Genomic DNA, 27,811 nt, shown 5'->3' with positions numbered 1-27,811 from the left:
GAATATCTAGACTTACAGGAGAACGACAATAAGGTGCCCGAGGCAGCAATAGATTCTTGGAAACAAGTTAGCTGAATGCCGATGTATTGAATATCGACGGAATTTGAGTGTTCCATCGTCATTAGGAGGCCCTGAACGTTACAATTAGCTATCAGTTTCGCGTCGGATTCGAAAATCTAGACTCACAGGAGAAGGACCACATGAAGCCCGAGGCAGCAATATCCGATTGTAGACAAGTCGGCTGGAGATCGATGTATTGACTCTCGACGCAATTTGAGTGTTCCATCGTAACTAGGAGGCCCTGAATGTTACAATTAACTATCAGTTTTTCGTCGGATTCAAAAATCTAGACTCACAGGAGACGGACCAATTGGTGCCCAAGGCAGCAATATCCCCTTGGCGCAAGTCGGCTGGAGGACGATGTATTGATTCTCGACGCAAAATGAGTGTTCCATCGTCATTAGGAGGCGCTGAAAGTTACAATTAAATATCAGTTTTGCGTCGGTTTCGAAAATCTAGACTCACAGGAGAACGTCCATAAGGTGCCAGATGCAGCAACAGACCCTTGGAGACAATTCGGCTGGAGGCCGATTGATTGAATCTCGACGCAATTTGAGTGTTCCATCGTCATTGGGAGGCCCTGAACGTTGCAATTAACTATCATTTTTGCGTCGGATTCGAAATTCTAGACTCACAGGAGAACGACCATAAGGTGCCCGAGGGAGCAATAGACCCTTGGAGACAAGTCGGCTGGAGGACGATGTATTGAATCTCGACGTAATTTGAGTGTTCCATCGTCATTGGGAGGCCCTGAATGTTACAATTAACGATCAGTTTCGCGTCGGATTCGAAAATCTAGACTCACAGGAGAAGGACCATATGGTGCCCGAGGCAGCAATATCCCCATGGAGACCAGTCCGCTGGAGGACGATGTATTGAATCACGACGCAATTTGAGTGCTCCATCGTCATTCGGAGGCCCTTAAATGATACAATTAACTATCAGTTTTGCGTCGGATTTGAAAATCTAGACTCACAGGAGGCGGACCACATCGAGCCCGAGGCAGCAATATCCCCTTGTAGACAAGTCTCTTGGAGGTCGATGTATTGACTCTTGACGCAATTTGAGTGTTCCAACGTCATTAGGAGGCGCTGAACGTTACAATTAACTATCAGATTTTCGTCGGATTCGAAAATCTAGACTCACTGGAGACGGACCATAAGGTGCCCGAGGCAGCAATATCCCCTTGGAGACAAGTCGGCTGGAGGCCGATGTATTGAATCTCGACGCAATTTGAGTGTTCCATCGTCATTGGGAGGCCCTGAATGTTACAATTAACGATCAGTTTCGCGTCGGATTCGAAAATCTAGACTCACAGGAGAAGGACCATATGGTGCCCGAGGCAGCAATATCCCTTTGGACACAAGTCGGCTCGAGGACGATGTATTGAATCTCGACGCAATTCGAGTGTTCCATCGTCATTAGGAGGCGCTGAACGTTACAATTAACTATCAGTTTCGCGTCAGATTCAAAAATCTAGACTCACAGGAGACGCACCATTTGGTGCCCGAGGCAGCAATATCCCCTTGAAGACAAATCGGCTGGAGGACGATGCATTGAATCTCGACGCAATTTGAGTATTCTATCGTCATGAGGAGGAGCTGAACGTTAGAATTGACTATCATTTTAGCGTCGGATTCGAAAATCTATACTCACAGGAGACGGACCACATGAAGCCCGAGGCAGCAATATCCCCTTGTAGACAAGTCGGCTGGAGATCGATGTATTGACTCTCGACGCAATTTGAGTGTTCCATCGTCATTAGGAGGCGCTGAACGTTACAATTAACTATCATTTTAGCGTTGGATTCGAAAATCTACTCAGAGGAGAAGGTTCATTTGGTGCCCGAGACAGCAATATCCCCTTGGAGACAAGTCGGCTGGAGGCCGATTTATTGAATCACGACGCAATTTGAGTACACCATCGTCATTAGGAGGCCCTGAACGTTACAATTAACTATGAGTTTTGCGTCGGATTCGAAAACGTAGAATCACCGGTGACGGACCATGTGGTGCCCGAGGCAACGATATCCCCTTGGAGACAAGTCGGCTGGAGGACGATGTATTGAATCTCGACGCAATTTGGGTGTTCTATCGTCATTAGGAGGCGCTGAACGTTACAATTCACTATCATTTTTGCGTCGGATTCGAAATTCTAGACTCACAGGAGAAGGCTCAAATGGTGCCCGAGACAGCAATATCCCCTTGGAGACAAGTCGGCTGGAGGCCGATGTATTGAATCACGACGCAATTTGAGTGCTCCATCGTCATTAGGTGGCCCTGAGCGTTACAATTAACTATCAGTTTTGCGTCGGGTTCGAAAATCTAGACTCACGGGTGAACGATCATATGGTGCCCGAGGCAGCAATAGACCCTTGGAGACTAGACGGCTCGAGGCCGATGTTTTGAATCTCGACGCATTTTGAGTGTTCCATCGTCATTAGGACGTCCTGAACATTACAATTAACGATCAGTTTCGCGTCGGATTCGAAATTCTAGACTCACAGGAGAAGGCTCAAATGGTGCCGGAGACAGCAATATCCCCTTGGAGACAAGTCGGCTGGAGGCCGATGTATTGAATCACGACGCAATTTGAGTGTTCCATCGTCATTAGGAGGCGCTGAACGTTACAATTAACTATCATTTTTGCGTCGGATTCGAAAATCTAGAGTCGCAGGAGACGGACCATATGGTGCCCGAGGCAGCAATATACCCTTGGAGACCAGTCCGCTGGAGGACGATGTATTGAATCGCGTCGCAATTTGAGTGCTCAATCGTCATTAGGAGGCCCTGAACGTTACAATTAACTATCAGTTATGCGTCGGATTCGAAAACGTAGAATCACCGGTGACGGACCATGTGGTGCCCGAGGCAACGATACCCCCTTGGAGACAAGTCGGCTGGAGGACGATGTAGTGAATCTCGACGCAATTTGAGTGTTCCCTCGTCATTAGGAATCCCTGAACGTTACAATGAACAATCTGTTTTGCGTCGGATTCGAAAATCTAGACTCACAGGAGAACGACCATATGGTGCCCGAGACAGCAATATCCCCTTGGAGACAAGTCGGCTGAAGGACGATGTATTGAATCTCGACGCATTTTGAGTGTTCTATCGTCATTAGGAGGCGCTGAACGTTACAATTCTCTATCATTTTTGCGTCGGATTTGAAATTCTAGACTCACAGGAGAAGGCTCATATGGTGCCCCAGACAGCAATATCCCCTTGGAGACAAGTCGGCTGGAGGCCGATGTATTGAATCACGATGCAATTTGAGTGTTCCATCGTCATTAGGTGGCCCTGAGCGTTGCAATTAACTATCACTTTTGCGTCGGGTTCGAAAATCTAGACTCACAGGTGAACGATCATAAGGTGCCCGAGGCTATATCCCCTTGGAGACCAGTCCTCTGGAGGACGATGAATTGAATCGCGTCGCAATTTGAGTGCTCCATCGTCATTAGGAGGCCCTGAACGTTACAATTAACTATCAGTTTCGCGTCGGATTCGAAAATCTAGACTCACAGGAGATGGACCACATGAAGCCCGGGGAAGCAATATCCCCTTGTAGACAAGTCGGCTGGAGATCGATGTATTGACTGTCGACGCAATTTGAGTGTTCCATCGTCATTAGAAGGCGCTTAACGTTATAACTAACTATCAATTTTGCGTCGGATTCGAAAATCTAGAGTCGCAGGAGACGGACCATATGGTGCCCGAGGCAGCAATATCCCCTTGGAGACAAGTCGGCTGGAGGCCGATGTATTGAATCGCGACGGAATTTGAGTGTTCCATCGTCATTAGGTGGTCCTGAACGTTATAATTACCTATCAGTTTTGTGTCGGGTTCGAAAATCTAGACTCACAGGAGAACGACCATAAGGTGCCCGAGGCAGCAATATACTCTTGGAGACAAGTTGGCTGAATGCCGAAGTATTGAATCTCGACGCAATTTGAGTGTACCATCGTCATTAGGAGGCCCTGAACGTTACAATTAACTATCAGTTTCGCGTCAGATTCAAAAATCTAGACCCCAAGGAGAGGCACCATTTGGTGCCCGAGGCAGCAAAATCCCCTTTGAGACAAATCGGCTGAACGACGATGTATTGAATCTCGACGCGATTTAAGTGTTCTATCGTCATTAGGAGGCGCTGAACGTTACAATTCACTATCATTTTTGCGTCGGATTCGAAATTCTAGACTCACAGGAGAAGGCTCATATGGTGCCCGAGACAGCTATATCCCCTTGGAGACAAGTCGGCTGGAGGCCGATGTATTGAATCACGATGCAAGTTGAGTGTTCCATCGTCATTAGGTGGCCCTGAGCGTTGCAATTAACTATCACTTTTGCGTCGGGTTCGAAAATCTAGACTCACAGGTGAACAATCATAAGGTGCCCGAGGCTATATCCCCTTGGAGACCAGTCCTCTGGAGGACGATGAATTGAAACGCGACGCAATATGAGTGCTCCATCGTCATCAGGAGGCCACAATTAACTATAAGTTTCGCGTCGGATTCGAAAATCTGGACTCACAGGAGACGGACCACATGAAGCCCGAGGCAGCAATATCCCCTTGTAGACAAGTCGGCTGGAGATCGATGAATTGACTCTCGACGCAAATTCAGTGTTCCATCGTCATTAGGAGGCGCTTAACGTTACAATTAACTATCATTTTTGCGTCGGATTCGAAAATCTAGACTCACAGGAGAACGGCCATAAGGTGCCCGAGGCAGCAATAGACCCTTATAGACAAGTCGGCTGGAGTACGATGTATTGACTCTCGACAAAATTTGAGTGTTCCATCGTCATTAGGAGGCGCTGAACGTTACAATTAACTATCAGTTTCGCGTCAGATTCAAAAATCTTGACTCACAGGAGACGCACCATTTGGTGCCCGAGGCAGCAATATCCCCTTGGAGACAAATCGGCTGGAGGACGATGTATTGAATCTCGACGCAATTTGAGTGTTCTATCGTATTTAGGAGGCGCAGAACGTTACAATTCACTATCATTTTTGCGTCGGATTCGAAATTCTAGACTCACAGGAGAAGGCCATATGGTGCCCGAGACAGCAATATCCCCTTGGACACAAGTCGGCTGGAGGCCGATGTATTGAATCACGACGCAATTTGAGTGCTCCATCGTCATTCGGAGGCCCTTAAATGATACAATTAACTTTCAGTTTTGCGTCGGATTTGAAAATCTAGACTCACACGAGGCGGACCACATCGAGCCCGAGGCAGCAATATCCCCTTGTAGACAAGTCGGTTGGAGGTCGATGTATTGACTCTCGACGCAATTTGAGTGTTCCATCGTCATTAGGAGGCGCTGAACGTTACAATTAACTATCATTTTTGCATCGGATGCGAAAATCTAGACTTATAGTAGACGGACCATATGGTGCCCGAGGCAGCAATATCCCCTTGGAGACAAGTCGGCTGGAGGAAGATGTATTGACTCTCGACGCAATTTGAGTGTTCCATCGTCTTTAGGAGGCCCTGAACGTTACAATTAACTATCAGTTTTGCGTCGGATTCGAAAATCTAGACTCACAGGAGAACGATCATAAGGTGCCCCAGGCAGCAGTAGACCCTTGGAGACAAGTCGGCTGGAGGACGATATATTGATCGCGACGCAATTTGAGTGATCCATCGTAACTAGGAGGCCCTGAATGTTACAATTAACTATCAGTTTTTCGTCGGTTCCGAAAATCTAGACTCACTGGGGACGGAACATAAGGTGCCCGAAGCAGAAATATCCCTTTGGGGACCAGTCCGCCGGAGGCCGATGTATTGAATCTCGACGCAATTTGAGTGTTCCATCGTCATTAGGAGGCGCTTAACGTTACAATTAACTATCATTTTTGCGTCGGATTCGAAAATCTAGAGTCACAGGAGACGGACCATATGGTGCCCGAGGCAGCAATATCAACTTGGAGACAAGTCGGCTGGAGGCCGATGTATTGAATTTCGACGCAATGTGAGTGTTCCATCGTCATTAGGAGGCACTGAATGTTACAATTAAATATCAGTTATATGTCGGATTCGAAAATCTAGACTCACAGGAGAACGACCATAAGGTGCCAGAGGCAGCAACAGTCCCTTGGCGACAAGTCGGCTGGAGGCCGATGTATTGAATCACGACGCAATTTGAGTGTTCCATCGTCATTAGGAGGCCCTGAATATTACAATTAACTATCGGTTTTTCGTCGGATTCGAAAATCTAGACGCACTGAAGACGGATCATAAGGTGACCAAAGCAGCAATATCCCCTTGGAGACCAGGCCGCTGGAGGTCGAAGTATTGAATCGCGACGCAATTTGAGTGCTCCATCGTAATTAGGAGTCCCTGAACTTTACAATTAATTATCAGTTTTGCGTCGGATTCGAAAATCTAGACTCACAGGAAACGGAAAATTTCGTGCCCGTGGCAGCAATAGACCCTTGGAGACAAGTCGGCTGACGGACGATGTATTGAATCTCGACGGAATTTGAGTGTTCCATCGTCATTAGGAGGCCCTGAACGTTACAGTCAACTATCAGTTTCGCGTCGGTTTCGAAAATCTAGACTCACAGGAGAACGACCATAAGGTGCCAGAGGCAGCAACAGACCCTTTGAGACAAGTCGGCTGGAGGCCGATATATTGAATCTCGACACAATTTGAGTGTTCCATCGTCATTGGGAGGCCCTGAAAGTTACAATTAACAATCATTTTTGCGTCGGATTCGAAATTCTAGACTCACAGGAGAACGACCATAAGGTGCCCGAGGCATCAATAGACAGTTGGAGACAAGTCGGCTGGAGGACGATGTATTGAATCTCGACGCAATTTGAGTGTTCCATCGTCAATAGGTGCCCCTGAACGTTACAATTAACAATCAGTTTTGCGTCGGGTTCGAAATTCTAGACTCACTGGAGACGGACCATTAGGTGCCCGAGGCAGCAATATCCCCATGGAGACCAGTCCGCTGAAGGACGATGAATTGAATCGCGACGCAATTTGAGTGCTCCATCGTCATAAGGAGGCCCTGAACGTTACAATTAACTATCAGTTTCGCGTCGGATTCGAAAATCTAGACTCACAGGAGACGGACCACATGATGTCCGAGGCAGCAAAATCCCCTTGTAGACAAGTCGGCTGGAGCTCTATGTATTGACTCTCGACGCATTTTCAGTGTTCCATCGTCATTAGGAGGCGCTTAACATTACAATTAGCTATCATGTTTGCGTCGGATTCGAAAATCTAGAGTCGAAGGAGACGGACCATATGGTGCCCGAGGCAGCAATATCCCCTTGGAGACAAATCGGCTGGATGACCATGTATTGAATCTCGACGCAATTTGAGTGTTCCATCGTCATTAGGTGGCCCTGAAAGTTATAATTAACTATCAATTTCGTGTCGGGTTCGAAAATCTAGACCCACAGGAGAACGATCATAAGGTGCCCGAGGCAGCAATAGACCCTTGGAGACAAGTCGGCTGAAGGACGATGTATTGGATCGCGACGATATTTGAGTGTTCCATCGTCATTAGGAGGCCCTGAATGTTACAATTAACTATCAGTTTTTCGTCGGATTCGAGAATCTAGACATACTGAAGACGGACCATTAGGTGCCGGAAGCAGCAATATCATATTTGAGACCAGTCCGCTGGAGGACGATGTATTGAATCACGACGCAATTTGAGTGCTCCATCGTCATTAGGGGGCCCTTAAATGATACAATTAACTATCAGTTTTGCGTCGGATTTGAAAATCTAGACTCACAGGAGGCGGACCACATCGAGCCCGAGGCAGCAACATCCCCTTGTAGACAAGTCGGTTGGAGGTCCATGTATTGACTCTCGACGCAATTTGAGTCTTCCATCGTCATTAGGAGGCGCTGAACGTTACAATTAACTATCATTTTTGCGTCGGATTCGAAAATCTAGACTTACAGTAGACGGACCATTTGGTGCCCGAGGCAGCAATATCCCCTTGGAGACAAATCGGCTGGATGACCATGTATTGAATCTCGACGCAATTTGAGTGTTCCATCGTCATTAGGTGCCCCTGAACGTTACAATTATCTATTTGTTTTGCTTCGGATTCGAAAATCTAGACTCGCTGGAGACGGACCATTAGGTGCCCGAGGCAGTAATATCCCCTTGGAGACCAGTCCGCTGGAGGACGATGTATTGAATCGCGACGCAATTTGAGTGCTCCATCGTCATTAGGAGGCCCTGAACGTTACAATTAACTATCAGTTTCGCGTCGGATTCGAAAACGTAGAATCACCGGAGACGGACCATGTGGTGCCCGAGGCAGCGATATCCCCATGGAGAGAAGTCGGCTGAACAACGATGTATAAAATCTCGACGCCATTCGAGTGTTCCATCATCATTAGGAGGCCCTGAACGTTACAATTAACTATCATTTTCGCGTCGGATTCAAATATCTAGACTCACAGGAGACGGACCATTTGGTTGCCGAGGCAGCAATATCCCCTTAGAGACTAATCGCCGGCAGGACGATTTATTGAATCTCGACGCAATTTGAGTGTTCTATCGTCATTAGGAGGCGCTGAACGTTACAATTCACTATCATTTTTGCGTCGGATTCGAAAATCTAGACTCACAGGAGAAGGCTCATATGGTGCCCGAGACAGCAATATCCCCTTGGAGACAAGTCGGCTGGAAGCCGATGTATTGAATCTCGACGCAATTTGAGGGTTCCATCGTCATTAGGAGGTCCTGAATGTTACAATTAACTATCTGTTTTTCGTCGGATTCGAAAATCTAGACTCACTGGAGACGGACAATAAGGTGCCCGTAGCAGCAATATACCCTTGGAGACCAGTCCGCTGGAGGCCGATGTATTGAATCTCGACGCAATTTGAGTGTTCCATCGTCATTAGGAGGCGCTGAACGTTACAATTCACTATCATGTTTGCGTCGGATTCGAAAATCTAGACTCACAGGAGACGGACAATTTGGTGCCCGAGGCAGCAATATCCACTTGGGGACTAATCGGCTGGAGGACGATGTATTGAATCTCGACGCAATATGAGTGTTCTATCGTCACTAGGAGGCGCTGAACGTTACAATTCACTATCATTTTTGCGTCGGATTCGAAACTCTAGACTCTCAGGAGAATGCTCACATGGTGCCCGAGACAGCAATATCCCTTTGGAGACAAGTCGGCTGGAGGCCGATGTATTGAATCTCGACGCAATTTGAGTGTTCCATCGTCATTAGGTGCCCCTGAACGTTACAATTAACTATCAGTTTTGCATCGGGTACGAAAACCTAGACTCACAGGAGAACGATCATAAGGTGCCCGAGGCAGCAATAGACCCTTGGGGACAAGTCGGCTGGAGGACGTTGTATTGGATCGCGACGCAATTTGAGTGTTCCATCGTAACTAGGAGGCCCTGAATGTTACAATTAACTATCAGTTTTTCGTCAGATTCGAAAATGTAGACTCACTGGAGACGGCCTGAGGCAGCAATAACCCCTTGGAGAGCAGTCCGCTGGAGGACGATGTATTGAATCGCGACGCAATTTGAGTGCACCATCGTCGTTAGGAGTCCCTGAACGTTACAATTAACTATCAGTTTTGCGTCGGATTCGAAAACGTAGAATCACCGGATACGGACCATGTGGTGCCCGAGGCAGCGATATCCCCTTGGAGACAAGTCGGCTGGAGGACGATGTAGTGAATCTCGACACGATTTGAGTGTTCCTTCGTCATTAGGAGGCCCTGATCGTCACAATTAACTATCTGTTTTCCGTCGGATTCGAAAATCTAGACTCACAGAAGAACGATCATATGGTGCCCGAGGCAGCAATAGACCCTTGGAGACAAGTCGGCTGGAGGACGTTGTATTGGATCGCAACGCAATTTGAGTGTTCCATCGTAACTAGGAGGCCCTGAATGTTACAATTAACTATCAGTTTTTCGTCGGATTCGAAAATCTAGACTCACTGGAGTCGGACAATAAGGTGCCCGACGCAGCAATATCCCCTTGGGGACCAGTCCGCTGGAGGACGATGTATTGAATCGCGACGTAATTAGAGTGCTCCATCGTCATTAGGAGGCCATGGACGGTACAATTAACAATCAGTATCGCGTCGGATTCGAAAATCTAGAGTCACGGCAGAAGGACCATATGGTGCCCGACGCAGCAATATCCCCTTGGACACAAGTCGGCTGGAGGACGATGTATAGAATCTCGACGCAATGTGAGTGTTCCATCGTCATTAGGAGGCGCTGAACGTTACAATTAACTATCTGTTTTGCGCCGGATTCGAAAATCTAGACTCACCGGAGAACGACCATAAGGTGCCCGAGGCAGCAATAGACTCTTGGAGACAAGTCGGCTGAAGGACGATGTATTGAATCTAGACGCAATTTGAGTGTTCCACCGTCATTAGGAGGCGCTGAACGTTACAATTAACTATCTGTTTTGCGCCGGATTCGAAAATCTAGACACACCGGAGAACGACCATAAGGTGCCCGAGGCAGCAATAGACTCTTGGAGACAAGTCGGCTGAAGGACGATGTATTGAATCTCGACGCAATTTGAGTGTTCCATCGTCATTAGGAGGCCTTGAACGTTACAATTAACTATCAGTTTCGCGTCGGATACGAAAATGTAGACTCACAGGAGACGGACCACATGGAGCCCGAGGCAGCAATATCCCCTTGTAGACAAGTCGGTTGGAGGTCGATGTATTGACTCTCGACGCAATTTGAGTGTTCCATAGTAATTAGGAGGCGCTGAACGTTACAATTAATTATCTGTTTTGTGCCGGATTCGAAAATCTAGACTCACCGGAGAACGACCATAAGATGCAAGAGGCAGCAATAGACTCTTGGTGACAAGTCGGCTGAAGGACGATGTATTGAATCTTGACGCAATTTGAGTGTTCCATCGTCAGTAGGAGGCGCTGAACGTTACAATTAACTATTATTTTAGCGTCGGATTCGAAAATCCATTCACAGGTGAAGGATCATATGGTGCCCGAGACAGCAATATCCCCTTGGAGACAAGTCGGCTGAAGGATGATGTATTGAATCTCACCGCAATATGAGTGTTCCATCGTCATTAGGAGGCCATGAACGTTACAATTCACTATCACTAGACTCACAGGAGAAGGCTCATATTGTGCCCGAGACAGCAATATCCCCTTGGAGACCAGTCCGCTGAAGGACGATGTTTTGAATCGCAACGCAATTTGAGTGCTCCATCGTCATTAAGAGGCCCTGAACGTTACAAATAACTATCAGTTTTGCGTCGGATTCGAAAATCTAGACTCACAGGATACGGACCACATCAAGCCCGAGGCAGCAATATCACCTTGTAGACAAGTCGGCTGGAGGTCGATGTATTGAATCTCGACGCGCTTTGAGTGTTGCTTCGTCATTAGGAGGCCCTGAACGTAACAATTAACCATCTGTTTTGCGTCGGATTAGAAAATCTAGACTCACAAGAGAACGACCATAAGATGCAAGAGGCAGCAATAGACTCTTGGAGACAAGTCGGCTGAAGGGCGATGTATTGAATCTTGACGCAATTTGAGTGTTCCATCGTCATTAGGAGGCCATGAACGTTACAATTAACTATCAGTTTCGCGTCGGATTCGAAAATGTAGAGTCACAAGAGACGGACCACATGGAGCCCGAGGCAGCAATATCCCCTTGTAGACAAGTCGGCTGGAGGTCGATGTATTGAATCTCGACGCGATTTGAGTGTTCCTTCGTCATTAAGAGGCCCTGAACGTCACAATTAACCATCTGTTTTGGTCGGATTCGAAAATCTAGACTCACAGGAGAACCACCATAAGGTGCCCGAGGCAGCAATAGACCCATGGAGACAAGTCGGCTCGAGGCCGATGTATTGAATCTCGACGCAATTTGAGTGCTCCATCGTCATTAGGAGGCCCTGAACGTTACAATTAACTATCATTTTAGCGTCGGATTCGAAAATGTAGAGTCACAAGAGACGGACCACATGAAGCCCGTGGAAGCAATATCCCCTTGTAGACAAGTCGGCAGGAGGTCGATGTATTGACTCTCCACGCAATTTGAGTGTTCCATCGTCATTAGGAGGCGCTGAACGTTACAATTAACTATCATTTTAGCGTCGGTTTCGAAAATCTACCCACAGGAGAAGGATCATATGGTGCCCGAGACAGCAATATCCCCTTGGAGACAAGTCGGCTGAAGGTCGATGTATTGATACTCACCACAATTTGAGTGTTCCATCGTCATTAGGAGGCCCTGAACGTTACAATTAACTATCTGTTTCGCGTCGGATTCGAAAATCTAGACTCACAGGACACGGTCCATTTGGTGCCCGAGGCAGGAATATCCCCTTGGAGACAAATCGGCTGGAGGACGATGTATTCAATCTCGACGCAATTTGAGTGTTCTATCGTCATTAGGGGGCGCTGAACGTTACAATTCACTATCATTTTTGCGTCGGATTCGAAACTCTAGACTCTCAGGAGAATGCTCACATGGTGCCCGAGACAGCAATATCCCTTTGGAGACAAGTCGGCTGGAGGCCGATGTATTGAATCTCGACGCAATTTGAGTGTTCCATCGTCATTAGGTGCCCCTGAACGTTACAATTAACTATCAGTTTTGCATCGGGTACGAAAACCTAGACTCACAGGAGAACGATCATAAGGTGCCCGAGGCAGCAATAGACCCTTGGAGACAAGTCGGCTGGAGGACGTTGTATTGGATCGCGACGCAATTTGAGTGTTCCATCGTAACTAGGAGGCCCTGAATGTTACAATTAACTATCAGTTTTTCGTCAGATTCGAAAATCTAGACTCACTGGAGACGGCCTGAGGCAGCAATAACCCCTTGGAGAGCAGTCCGCTGGAGGACGATGTATTGAATCGCGACGCAATTTGAGTGCACCGTCGTCGTTAGGAGTCCCTGAACGTTACAATTAACTATCAGTTTTGCGTCGGATTCGAAAACGTAGAATCACCGGATACGGACCATGTGGTGCCCGAGGCAGCGATATCCCCTTGGAGACAAGTCGGCTGGAGGACGATGTAGTGAATCTCGACACGATTTGAGTGTTCCTTCGTCATTAGGAGGCCCTGATCGTCACAATTAACTATCTGTTTTCCGTCGGATTCGAAAATCTAGACTCACAGAAGAACGATCATATGGTGCCCGAGGCAGCAATAGACCCTTGGAGACAAGTCGGCTGGAGGACGTTGTATTGGATCGCGACGCAATTTGAGTGTTCCATCGTAACTAGGAGGCCCTGAATGTTACAATTAACTATCAGTTTTTCGTCGGATTCGAAAATCTAGACTCACTGGAGTCGGACAATAAGGTGCCCGACGCAGCAATATCCCCTTGGGGACCAGTCCGCTGGAGGACGATGTATTGAATCGCGACGTAATTAGAGTGCTCCATCGTCATTAGGAGGCCATGGACGTTACAATTAACAATCAGTATCGCGTCGGATTCGAAAATCTAGAGTCACGGCAGAAGGACCATATGGTGCCCGACGCAGCAATATCCCCTTGGACACAAGTCGGCTGGAGGACGATGTATAGAATCTCGACGCAATGTGAGTGTTCCATCGTCATTAGGAGGCGCTGAACGTTACAATTAACTATCTGTTTTGCGCCGGATTCGAAAATCTAGACTCACCGGAGAACGACCATAAGGTGCCCGAGGCAGCAATAGACTCTTGGAGACAAGTCGGCTGAAGGACGATGTATTGAATCTAGACGCAATTTGAGTGTTCCACCGTCATTAGGAGGCGCTGAACGTTACAATTAACTATCTGTTTTGCGCCGGATTCGAAAATCTAGACACACCGGAGAACGACCATAAGGTGCCCGAGGCAGCAATAGACTCTTGGAGACAAGTCGGCTGAAGGACGATGTATTGAATCTCGACGCAATTTGAGTGTTCCATCGTCATTAGGAGGCCTTGAACGTTACAATTAACTATCAGTTTCGCGTCGGATACGAAAATGTAGACTCACAGGAGACGGACCACATGGAGCCCGAGGCAGCAATATCCCCTTGTAGACAAGTCGGTTGGAGGTCGATGTATTGACTCTCGACGCAATTTGAGTGTTCCATAGTAATTAGGAGGCGCTGAACGTTACAATTAATTATCTGTTTTGTGCCGGATTCGAAAATCTAGACTCACCGGAGAACGACCATAAGATGCAAGAGGCAGCAATAGACTCTTGGTGACAAGTCGGCTGAAGGACGATGTATTGAATCTTGACGCAATTTGAGTGTTCCATCGTCAGTAGGAGGCGCTGAACGTTACAATTAAGTATTATTTTAGCGTCGGATTCGAAAATCCATTCACAGGTGAAGGATCATATGGTGCCCGAGACAGCAATATCCCCTTGGAGACAAGTCGGCTGAAGGACGATGTATTGAATCTCACCGCAATATGAGTGTTCCATCGTCATTAGGAGGCCATGAACGTTACAATTCACTATCACTAGACTCACAGGACAAGGCTCATATGGTGCCCGAGACAGCAATATCCCCTTGGAGACCAGTCCGCTGAAGGACGATGTTTTGAATCGCGACGCAATTTGAGTGCTCCATCGTCATTAAGAGGCCCTGAACGTTACAATTAACTATCAGTTTTGCGTCGGATTCGAAAATCTAGACTCACAGGATACGGACCACATCAAGCCCGAGGCAGCAATATCCCCTTGTAGACAAGTCGGCTGGAGGTCGATGTATTGAATCTCGACGCGCTTTGAGTGTTGCTTCGTCATTAGGAGGCCCTGAACGTAACAATTAACCATCTGTTTTGCGTCGGATTCGAAAATCTAGACTCACAAGAGAACGACCATAAGATGCAAGAGGCAGCAATAGACTCTTGGAGACAAGTCGGCTGAAGGACGATGTATTGAATCTTGACGCAATTTGAGTGTTCCATCGTCATTAGGAGGCCATGAACGTTACAATTAACTATCAGTTTCGCGTCGGATTCGAAAATGTAGAGTCACAAGAGACGGACCACATGGAGCCCGAGGCAGCAATATCCCCTTGTAGACAAGTCGGCTGGAGGTCGATGTATTGAATCTCGACGCGATTTGAGTGTTCCTTCGTCATTAAGAGGCCCTGAACGTCACAATTAACCATCTGTTTTGGTCGGATTCGAAAATCTAGACTCACAGGAGAACCACCATAAGGTGCCCGAGGCAGCAATAGACCCATGGAGACAAGTCGGCTCGAGGCCGATGTATTGAATCTCGACGCAATTTGAGTGCTCCATCGTCATTAGGAGGCCCTGAACGTTACAATTAACTATCATTTTAGCGTCGGATTCGAAAATGTAGAGTCACAAGAGACGGACCACATGAAGCCCGTGGAAGCAATATCCCCTTGTAGACAAGTCGGCAGGAGGTCGATGTATTGACTCTCCACGCAATTTGAGTGTTCCATCGTCATTAGGAGGCGCTGAACGTTACAATTAACTATCATTTTAGCGTCGGTTTCGAAAATCTACCCACAGGAGAAGGATCATATGGTGCCCGAGACAGCAATATCCCCTTGGAGACAAGTCGGCTGAAGGTCGATGTATTGATACTCACCACAATTTGAGTGTTCCATCGTCATTAGGAGGCCCTGAACGTTACAATTAACTATCTGTTTCGCGTCGGATTCGAAAATCTAGACTCACAGGACACGGTCCATTTGGTGCCCGAGGCAGGAATATCCCCTTGGAGACAAATCGGCTGGAGGACGATGTATTCAATCTCGACGCAATTTGAGTGTTCTATCGTCATTAGGGGGCGCTGAACGTTACAATTCACTATCATTTTTGCGTCGGATTCGAAAATCTAGACTCACAGGAGAAGCAGCAATAGACTCTTGGAGACAAGTCGGCTGAATGCCGATGTATTGAATCTCGAGGCAATTTGAGTGTTCCATCGTCATTAGGAGGCCCTGAACGTTACAATTAACTATCAGTTTCGCGACGGATTCGAAAATCTAGACTCACAGGAGACGGACCACATGAAGCCCGAGGCAGCAATATCCCCTTGTAGACAAGTCGGCTGGAGATCGATGTATTGACTCTCGACGCAATTTGAGCGTTCCATCGTCATTAGGAGGCGCTGAACGTTACAATGAACTATCATTTTTGCGTCGGATACGAAAATCTAGTCACAGGAGACGGACCATATGGTGCCCGAGGTAGCAATATCCCCTTGAAGACAAGTTGGCTGGAGGGCGGTGTATTGAATCTCGAAGCAATTTGAGTGTTCCATCGACATTAGGAGGCCCTGAATGTTACAATTAACTGTCAGTTTTTCGTCGGATACGAAAATCTAAACTTACTGGAGACGGACCATAACGTGCCCGAAGCAGCAATATCCGCTTGGAGACCTGTCCGCTGGAGGACGATGTATTGAATCGCGACGTAATTAGAGTGCTCCATCGTCATTAGGAGGCCCTGAACGTTACAATTAACCATCATTTTAGCTTCGGAATCGAACATCTACTCACAGGAGAAGGATCATATGATGCCCGAGGCAGCAATATCCCCTTGGAGACAACTCGGCTGAGGGACGATGTATTGAATAGCGACGCAATTTGAGTGTTCCATCGTCATTAGGAGGCCCTGAACGTTACAATTAGCTATCAGTTTCGCGTCGGATTCAAAATACTAGACTCACAGGAGACGGACAATTTGGTGCCCCAGGCGACAATATCCCCTTGGAGCCAAATCGGCTGGAGGACGATGTATTCAATCTCGACCCAATTTGAGTGGTCTATCGTCAATAGGAGGCGCTGAATGTTACAGTTCACTATCATTTTTGCGTCGTATTCGACTAATCTAGACTCACAGAAGAAGGCTCATATGGTGCCCGAGACAGCAATATCCTCTTGGAGACAAGTTGGCTGGAAGACGATGTATTGAATCTAGACGCAATGCGTGTGTTCTGTCGTCATTAGGAGGCCCTGAGCGTTACAATTAACTATCAGTTTCGCGTCGGATTCGAAAATGTAGACTCACAGGAGACGGACCACATGGAGCCCGAGGCAGCAAAATCCACTTGTAGACAAGTCAGCTGGAGGTCGATGAATTGACTCTCGACGCAATTTGAGTGTTCCATCGTCATTAGGAGGCCCTGAACTTTATTATTAACTATCAGTTTTGCGTCGGATTCGAAAATCTGGACTCACAGGAGAACGACCATAAGGTGCCCGAGGCAGCAATAGACTCTTGGAGACAAGTCGGCTGAATGCCGATGTATTGAATCTCGACGCAATTTGAGTGTTCCATCGTCATTAGGAGGCCCTGAACGTTACAATTAACAATCAGTTTCGCGTCGGATTCGAAAATCTAGACTCACAGGAGACGGACCATATGAAGCCCGAGGCAGCAATATGCCCTTGGAGGAAAGTCGGCTGAAGGACGATATATATCTCGACGCAATTTGAGAGATCCATCGTCATTAGGTGGCGCTGAACGTTACAATTAACTATCATTTTTGCGTCGGATTCGAAAATCTAGACCCTACAGGAGAACGACCATAAGGTTCCCGAGGCAGCAATAGACCCTTGGAGACAAGTTGACTGGAGGACGATGTATTGCCTCTCGACGCAATTTGAGTGTTCCATCGTCATTAGGAGGCGCTGAACGTTAGAATTAACTATCATTTTAGCGTCGGTTTCGAAAATCTACCCACAGGAGAAGGATCATATGGTGCCCGAGACTGCAATATCCCCTTGGAGACAAGTCGGCTGAAGGACGATGAATTGATACTCACCGCAATTTGAGTGTTTCATCGTCATTAGGAGCCCTGAACGTTACAATTAACTATCAGTTTCGCGTCGGATTCAAATATCTAGACTCACAGGAGACGGTCCATTTCGTGCCCGAGGCAGGAATATCCCCTTGGAGACAAATCGGCTGGAGGACAATGTATTCAATCTCGACGCTATTTGAGTGTTCTATCGTCATTAGGGGGCGCTGAACGTTACAATTAACCATCATTTTAGCGTCGGATTCGAACATCTACTCACAGGAGAAGAATCATATGATGCCCGAGACAGCAATATCCCCTTGGAGACAAGTCGGCTGAGGGACGATGTATTGAATCTCGACGCAATTTGAGTGTTCCATCGTCATTAGGAGGCCCTGATCGTTACAATTAACTATCAGTTTCACGTCGGATACGAAAATCTAGACTCACAGGGGACGGACCACATGGAGCCCGAGGCAGCAAAATCCACCTGTAGACAAGTCAGCTGGAGGTCGATGAATTGACTCTCGACGCAATTTGAGTGTTCCATCGTCATTAGGAGGCCCTGAACTTTATTATTAACTATCAGTTTTGCGTCGGATTCGAAAATCTGGACTCACAGGAGAACGACCATAAGGTGCCCGAGGCAGCAATAGACCCTTGGAGACAAGTCGGCTCGAGGCCGATGTTTTGAATCTCGACGCAATTTGAGTGTTCCATCGTCATTAGGAGGCCCTGAACGTTACAATTAACTATCTGTTTTGCGTCGGATTCGAAAATCTAGACTCATAGGAGAACGACCAGAAGGTGCCCGAGGCAGCAATAGACTTTTGGAGACAAGTCGGCTGAATGCCGATGTATTGAATCTCGACGCAATTTGAGTGTTCCATCGTCATTAGGAGCCCCTGAACGTTACAATTAACTATCAGTTTCGCGTCGGATTCGAAAATCTAGACTCACAGGAGACGGAACATATGAAGCCCGAGGCAGCAATATGCCCTTGGAGAAAAGTCGGCTGAAGGACGATATATATCTCGACGCAATTTGAGAGATCCATCGTCATTAGGAGACGCTGAACGTTACAATTAACTATCATTTTTGCGTCGGATTCGAAAATCTAGACTCACAGGAGAACGACCATAAGGTTCCCGAGGCAGCAATAGACCCTTGGAGAAAAGTCGACTGGAGGACGATGTTTTGCCTCTCGACGCAATTTGAGTGTTCCATCGTCATTAGGAGGCGCTGAACGTTACAATTAACTATCATTTTAGCGTCGGTTTCGAAAATCTACCCACAGGAGAAGGATCATATGGTGCCCGAGAGAGCAATATCCCCTTGGAGACAAGTCGGCTGAAGGACGATGTATTGATACTCACCGCAATTTGAGTGTTCCACCGTCATTAGGGGGCCCTGAACGTTACAATTAACTATCAGTTTCGCGTCGGATTCAAATATCTAGACTCACAGGAGACGGTCCATTTGGTGCCCGAGGCAGGAATATCCCCTTGGAGACAAATCGGCTGGAGGACGATGTATTCAATCTCGAGGCAATTTGAGTGTTCCATCGTCATTAGGAGGCCCTGAACGTTACAATTAACTATCAGTTTCGCGTCGGATTCGAAAATCTAGACTCACAGGAGACGGACCACATGAAGCCCGAGGCAGCAATATCCCCTTGTAGACAAGTCGGCTGGAGATCGATGTATTGACTCTCGACGCAATTTGAGCGTTCCATCGTCATTAGGAGGCGCTGAACGTTACAATGAACTATCATTTTTGCGTCGGATTCGAAAATCTAGTCACAGGAGACGGTCCATATAGTGCCCGAGGCAGCAATATCCCCTTGAAGACAAGTTGGCTGAAGGCCGATGTATTGAATCTCGACGCAATTTGAGTGTTCCATCGTCATTAGGAAGCCCTGAATGTTACAATTAACTGTCAGTTTTTCGTCGGATTCGAAAATCTATACTCACTGGAGACGGACCATAAGATGCCCTAAGCAGCAATATCCGCTTGGGGACCAGTCCGCTGGAGGACGAAGTATTGAATCGCGACGTAATTAGAGTGCTCCATCGTCATTAGGAGGCACTGAACTTTACAATTAACCATCATTTTAGCGTCGGATTCGAACATCTACTCACAGCAAATGGATCATATGATGCCCGAGACAGCAATATCCCCTTGGAGACAAGTCGGCTGAGGGACGATGTATTGAATAGCGACGCAATTTGAGTGTTCCATCGTCATTAGGAGGCCCTGAACGTTACAATTAACTATCAGTTTCGCGTCGGATTCAAAATTCTAGACTCACAGGAGACGGATCTTTTGGTGCCCCAGGCAGCAATATTCCCTTGGAGACAAATCGGCTGGAGGACGATGTATTCAATCTCGACCTAATTTGAGTGTTCTATCGTCATTAGGAGGCGCTGAACGTTACAATTCACTATCATTTTTACGTCGTATTCGAAAATCTTGACTCACAGGAGAAGGCTCATATGGTGCCCGAGACAGCAATATCCTCTTGGAGACAAGTCGGCTGGAAGACGATGTATTAAATCTCGACGCAATTTGAGTGTTCCACCGTCATTAGGAGGCCATGAACGTTATAATTAACTATCAGTTTTGCGTCGGATTCGAACATCTGGACTCACAGGAGAACGACCATAAGGTGCCCGAGGCAGGAATAGACCCTTGGAGACAAGTTGGCTGGAGGCCGATGTATTGATTCTCGACGCAATTTGAGTGTTCCATCGTCATTAGGAGTCCCTAAATGTTACAATTAACTGTCAGTTTTTCGTCGGATTCGAAAATCTAGACTCACTGTAGACGGACCATAGGGTGCCCGAAGCAGCAATATCCCCTTGGAGACCAGTCCGCTGGAGGACGATGTATTGAATCGCGACGTAATTAGAGTTCTCCATCGTCATTAGGAGGCCCTGAACGTTACAATTAACTATCAGTTTTGCGTCGGATTCGAAAATCTAGACTCAATGGATACGGACCACATCGAGCCCGAGGCAGCAATATCCCCTTGTCGACAAGTCGGCTGGAGGTCGATGTATTGAATCTCGACGCGATTTGAGTGTTCCTTCGTCATCAGGAGGCCCTGAACGTAACAATTAACCATCTGTTTTGCGTCGGATTCGAAATTCTAGACTCACAGGAGAACGACCATAAGGTGCCCGAGGCAGCAATAGACCCATGGAGACAAGTCGGCTCGAGGCCGATGTATTGAATCTCGACGCAATTTGAGTGCTCCATCGTCATTAGGAGGCCCTGAACGTTACAATTAACTATCATTTTAGCGTCGGATTCGAAAATCTATTCACAGGAGGAGGATCATATGGTGCCCGAGACAGCAATATGCCCTTGGTGAAAAGTCGGCTGAAGGACGATATATATCTCGACGCGATTTGAGTGTTCCTTCGTCATTAGGAGGCGCTGAACGTTACAATTAACTATCATTTTTGCGTCGGATTCGAAAATCTAGACTCACAGGAGAACGACCATAAGGTGCCCGAGGCAGCAATAGACCCTTGGAGACAAGTCGACTGGAGGACGATGTATTGCCTCTCGACGCAATTTGAGTGTTCCATCGTCATTAGGAGGCGCTGAACGCTACAATTAACTATCATTTTAGCGTCGGTTTCGAAAATCTACCCACAGGAGAAGGATCATATGGTGCCCGAGACAGCAATATCCCCTTGGAGAAAACTCGGCTGAGGGACGATGTATTGAATAGCGACGCAATTTGAGTGTTCCATCGTCATTAGGAGGCCCTGAACGTTACAATTAACTATCAGTTTCGCGTCGGATTCAAAATTCTAGACTCACAGGAGACGGACCATTTGGTGCCCCAGGCGGCAATATCCCCTTGGAGACAAATCGGCTGGAGGACGATGTATTCAATCTCGACCCAATTTGAGTGGTCTATCGTCATTAGGAGGCGCTGAACGTTACAATTCACTATCATTTTTGCGTCGTATTCGACTAATCTAGACTCACAGAAGAAGGCTCATATGGTGCCCGAGACAGCAATATCCTCTTGGAGACAAGTCGGCTGGAAGACGATGTATTGAATCTAGACGCAATGCGTGTGTTCTGTCGTCATTAGGAGGCCCTGAACGTTAAAATTAACTATCAGTTTCGCGTCGGAATCGAAAATGTAGACTCACAGGAGACGGACCACATGGAGCCCGAGGCAGCAATATGCCCTTGGAGAAAAGTCGGCTGAAGGACGATATATATCTCGACGCAATTTGAGAGATCCATCGTCATTAGGAGGCGCTGAACGTTACAATTAACTATCATTTTAGCGTCGGTTTCGAAAATCTACCCACAGGAGAAGGATCATACGGTGCCCGAGACAGCAATATCCCCTTGGAGACAAGTCGGCTGAAGGACGATGTATTGATACTCACCGCAATTTGAGTGTTCCATCGTCATTAGGGGGCCCTGAACGTTACAATTAACTATCAGTTTCGCGTCGGATTCAAATATCTAGACTCACAGGAGACGGAACATTTGGTTGCCGAAGCAGCAATATCCCCTTGGAGACAAATCGGCTGGAGGACGATGTATTGAATCCCGACGCAATTTGAGTGCTCCATCGTCATTAGGAGGCCCTGAACATTACAATTAACTATAAGTTTTGCGTCGGATTCGAAAACGTAGAATCACCGGAGACGGACCATGTGGTGCCCGAGGCAGCGATATCCCCTTGGAGACAAGTCAGCTGGAGGACGATGTAGTGAATCTCGACGAATTTGAGTGTTCCTTCGTCATTAGGATGCCCTGAACGTTACAATTAACTATCTGTTTTGCGTCGGATTCGAAAATCTAGACTCATAGGAGAACGACCATCAGGTGCCCGAGGCAGCAATAGACCCTTGGAGACAAGTCGGCTCGAGGCTGCTGTTTTGAATCTCGACACAATTTGAGTGTTCCATCGTCATTAGGAGGCCCTGAACGTTACAATTAACTATCTGTTTTGCGTCGGATTCGAAAATCTAGACTCACAGGAGAACGACAAGAAGGTGCTCGAGGTTGCAATAGACTCTTGGAGACAAGTCGGCTTAATGCAGATGTATTGAATCTCGGCGCAATTTGAGTGTTCCATCGTCATTAGGAGGCCCTGAACGTTACAACTATCAGTTTCTCGTCGGATTCGAAAATCTAGACTCACAGGAGACGGTCCATTTGGTGCCCGAGGCAGCAATATCCCCTTGTAGACAAGTCGGCTGGAGATCGATGTATTGACTCTCGACGCAATTTGAGCGTTCCATCGTCATTAGGAGGCGCTGAACGTTACAATGAACTACCATTTTTGCGTCGGATTCGAAAATCTAGTCACAGGAGACGGACCATATGGTGCCCGAGGCAGCAATATCCCCTTGAAGACAAGTTGGCTGAAGTCCGATGTATTGAATCTCGACGCAATTTGAGTGTTCCATCGTCATTTGGAGGCCCTGAATGTTACAATTAACTGTCAGTTTTTCGTCGGATTCGAAAATCTATACTCACTGGAGACGGACCATAAGATGCCCTAAGCAGCAATATCCACTTGGGGACCAGTCCGCTGGAGGACGATGTATTGAATCGCGACGTAATTAGAGTGCTCCATCGTCATTAGGAGGCCCTGAACTTTACAATTAACCATCATTTTAGCGTCGGATTCGAACATCTACTCACAGGAGAAGGATCATATGATGCCCGAGACAGCAATATCCCCTTGGAGACAAGTCGGCTGAGGGACGATGTATTGAATAGCGACGCAATTTGAGTGTTCCATCGTCATTACGAGGCCCTGAACGTTACAATTAACTATCTGTTTTGCGTCGGATTCGAAAATCTAGACTCATAGGAGAACGACCAGAAGGTGCCCGAGGCAGCAATAGACTCTTGGAGACAAGTCGGCTGGAGGCCGATGTATTGATTCTCGACGCAATTTGAGTGTTCCATCGTCATTAGGAGGCCCTAAATGTTACAATTAACTGTCAGTTTTTCGTCGGATTCGAAAATCTAGACTCACTGTAGACGGACCATAGGGTGCCCGAAGCAGCAATAGACCCATGGTGACAAGGCGGCTCGAAGCCGATGTATTGAATCTCGACGCAATTTGAGTGTTCCATCGTCATTAGGAGGCCCTGAGCGTTACAATTAATTATCAGTTTTGCGTCGGATTCGAAAATCTAGACTCACAGGAGACGGACCACATCGAGCCCGAGGCAGCAATATCCCCTTGTAGACAAGTCGGCTGGAGGTCGATGTATTGAATCTCGACGCGATTTGAGTGTTCCTTCGTCATTAGGAGGCCCTGAACGTCACAATTAACCATCTGTTTTGCGTCGGATTCGAAATTCTAGACTCACAGGAGAACCACCATAAGGTGCCCGAGGCAGCAATAGACCCATGGAGACAAGTCGGCTCGAGGCCGATGTATTGAATCTCGACGCAATTTGAGTGCTCCATCGTCATTAGGAGGCCCTGAACGTTACAGTTAACTATCATTTTAGCGTCGGATTCGAAAATCTATTCACAGGAGGAGGATCATATGGTGCCCGAGACAGCAATATGCCCTTGGAGAAAAGTCGGCTGAAGGACGATATAGATCTCGACGCGATTTGAGTGTTCCTTCGTCATTAGGAGGCGCTGAACGTTACAATTAACTATCATTTTTGCGTCGGATTCGAAAATCTAGACTCACAGGAGAACGACCATAAGGTGCCCGAGGCAGCAATAGACCCTTGGAGACAAGTCGACTGGAGGACGATGTATTGCCTCTCGACGCAATTTGAGTGTTCCATCGTCATTAGGAGGCGCTGAACGTTACAATTAATTATCATTTTAGCGTCGGTTTCGAAAATCTACCCACAGGAGAAGGATCATATGGTGCCCGAGACAGCAATATCCCCTTGGAGACAAGTCGGCTGAAGGACGATGTATTGATACTCACCGCAATTTGAGCGTTCCATCGTCATTAGGAGGCCCTGAACGTTACAATTAACTATCAGTTTCGCGTCGGTTTCAAATATCTAGACTCACAGGAGACGGACCATTTGGTTTCCGAAGCAGCAATATCCCCTTGGAGACAAATCGGCTGGAGGACGATGTATTGAATCTCGACGCAATTTGAGTGCTCCATTGTCATTAGGAGGCCCTGAACGTTACAATTAACTATAAGTTTAGCATCGGATTCGAAAACGTAGAATCACCGGAGACGGACCATGTGGTGCCCGAGGCAGCGATATCCCCTTGGAGACAAGTCAGCTGGAGGACGATGTAGTGAATCTCGACGAATTTGAGTGTTCCTTCGTCATTAGGATGCCCTGAACGTTACAATTAACTATCTGTTTTGCGTCGGATTCGAAAATCTAGACTCACAGGAGAACGACCATGTGGTGCCCGAGGCAGCAATAGACCCTTGGAGACAAGTCGGCTCGAGGCCGCTGTTTTTAATCTCGACACAATTTGAGTGTTCCATCGTCATTAGGAGGCCCTGAACGTTACAATTAACTATCTGTTTTGGTCGGATTCGAAAATCTAGACTCACAGGAGAACGACAAGAAGGTGCCCGAGGCAGCAATAGACTCTTGGAGACAAGTCGGCTTAATGCCGATGTATTGAATCTCGACGCAATTTGAATGTTCCATCATCATTAGGAGGCCCTGAACGTTACAATTAACTATCAGTTGCGCGTCGGATTCGAAAATCTAGACTCACAGGAGAACGACCAGAAGGTGCCCGAAGCAGCAGTAGACTCTTGGAGACAAGTCGGGTGAATGCCGATGTATTGAGTCTCGACGCAATTTGAGTATTCCATCGTCATTAGGTGCCCCTGAACGTTACAATTAACTATCATTTTAGCGTCGGATTCGAAAATCTACTAACAGGAGGAGGATCATATGGTGCCCGAGACAGCAATATCCCCTTGGAAACAAGTCGGCTGAAGGACGATGTATTGAATCTAGACGCAATGTGAGTGTTCCATCGTCATTAGGAGGCCCTGAACGTTACAATTAACTATCAGTTTCGCGTCGGATTCGAAAATGTAGACTCACAGGAGACGGACCACATGGGGCCCGAGGCAGCAAAATCCCCTTGTAGACAAGTCAGCTGGAGGTCGATGAATTGACCCTCGACGCAATTTGAGTGTTGCATCGTCATTAGGAGGCCCTGAATGTTACAATTAACTGTCAGTTTTTCGTCGGATTCGAAAATCTATACTCACTGGAGACGGATTATAAGGTGCTCGAAGCAGCAATATCCCCTTATGGACCAGTCCGCTGGAGGACGATGTATTGAATCGCGACGTTATTAGAGTGCTCCATCGTCATTAGGAGGCCCGGAACGTTACAATTAACTATCAGTTTCGCGTCGGATTCGAAAATCTAGACTCACAGGAGAACGACCAGAAGGTGCCCGAAGCAGCAATAGACTCTTGGAGACAAGTCGGCTGAATGCCGATGTATTGAGTCTCGACGCAATTTGAGTGTTCCATCGTCATTAGGAGGCCCTGAACGTTACAATTAACTATCAGTTTCGCGTCGGATTCGAAAATCTAGACTCACAGGAGACGGACCACATGAAGCCCGAGGCAGCAATATCCCCATGTAGACAAGTCGTCTGGAGATCGATGTATTGACCCTCGACGCAATTTGAGTGTTCCATCGTCATTAGGAGGCGCTGAACGTTACAATGAACTATCATTTATGCGTCGGATTCGAAAATCTAGACTCACAGGAGAAGGCTCATATGGTGCCCGAGACAGCAATATCCCCTTGGAGACAAGTCGGCTAAATGCCGATGTATTGAGTCTCGACGCAATTTGAGTGTTCCATCGTCAGTAGGAGGCCCTGAACGTTACAATTAACTATCAGTTTCGCGTCGGATTCGAAACTGTAGACTCACAGGAGACGGACCACATGGAGCCCGAGGCAGCAAAATCCACTTGTAGACAAGTCAGCTGGAGGTCGATGAATTGACTCTCGACGCAATTTGAGTGTTCCATCGTCATTAGGAGGCCCTGAACGTTATAATAAACTATCAGTTTTGCGTCGGATTCGAAAATCTGGACTCACAGGAGAACGACGATAAGGTGCCCGAGGCAGCAATAGACCCATGGAGACAAGTCGGCTCGAGGCCGATGTTTTGAATCTCGACGCAATTTGAGTGTTCCATCGTCATTAGGAGGCCCTGAACGTTACAATTAACTATCTGTTTCGCGTCGGGTTCGAAAATCTAGACTCATAGGAGGACGACCAGAAGGTGCCCGAGGCAGAAATAGACTCTTGGAGACAAGTCGGCTGAATGCCGATGTATTGAATCTCGACGCAATTTGAGTGTTCCATCGTCATTAGGAGGCCCTGATCGTTACAATTAACTATCAGTTTCGCGTCGGATTCGAAAATCTAGACTCACAGGAGACGGACCACATGAAACCCGAGGCAGCAATATCCCCTTGGAGACAAGTTGGCTGGAGGCCGATGTATTGATTCTCGACGCAATTTGAGTGTTCCATCGTCATTAGGAGGCCCTGATTGTTACAATTAACTGTCAGTTTTTCGTCGGATTCGAAAATCTAGACTCACTGGAGACGGACCATAAGGTGCCCGAAGCAGCAATATCCCCTCGGAGACCAGTCCGCTGGACGACGATGTATTGAATCGCGACGTAATTAGAGTTCTCCATCGTCGTTAGGAGGCCCTGAACGTTACAATTAACAGTCAGATTTGCGTCGGATTCGATAACGTAGAATGACCGGAGACGGACCAAGTGGTGCCCGAGACAGCGATATCCCCTTGGAAACAAGTCCGCTGGAGGACGATGTAGTGAATATCGACGCAATTTGTGTGTTCCTTCGTCATTAGGAGGCCCTGAACGTTACAATTAACTATCGGTTTTGCGTCGGATTCGAAAATCTAGACTCACAGGAGAACGACCATAAGATACCTGAGCCAGCAATAGACCCTTGGAGACAAGTCGGCACGAGGCCCATGTATTTAATC

The sequence above is a fragment of the Schistocerca serialis genome, chromosome 6 (assembly GCF_023864345.2).
Source record: "Schistocerca serialis cubense isolate TAMUIC-IGC-003099 chromosome 6, iqSchSeri2.2, whole genome shotgun sequence".
Taxonomy (NCBI): Eukaryota; Metazoa; Arthropoda; class Insecta; order Orthoptera; family Acrididae; genus Schistocerca; species Schistocerca serialis.
The sequence above is the reverse complement of the archived record's forward strand: the minus strand, read 5'-3'. Positions refer to the sequence as shown.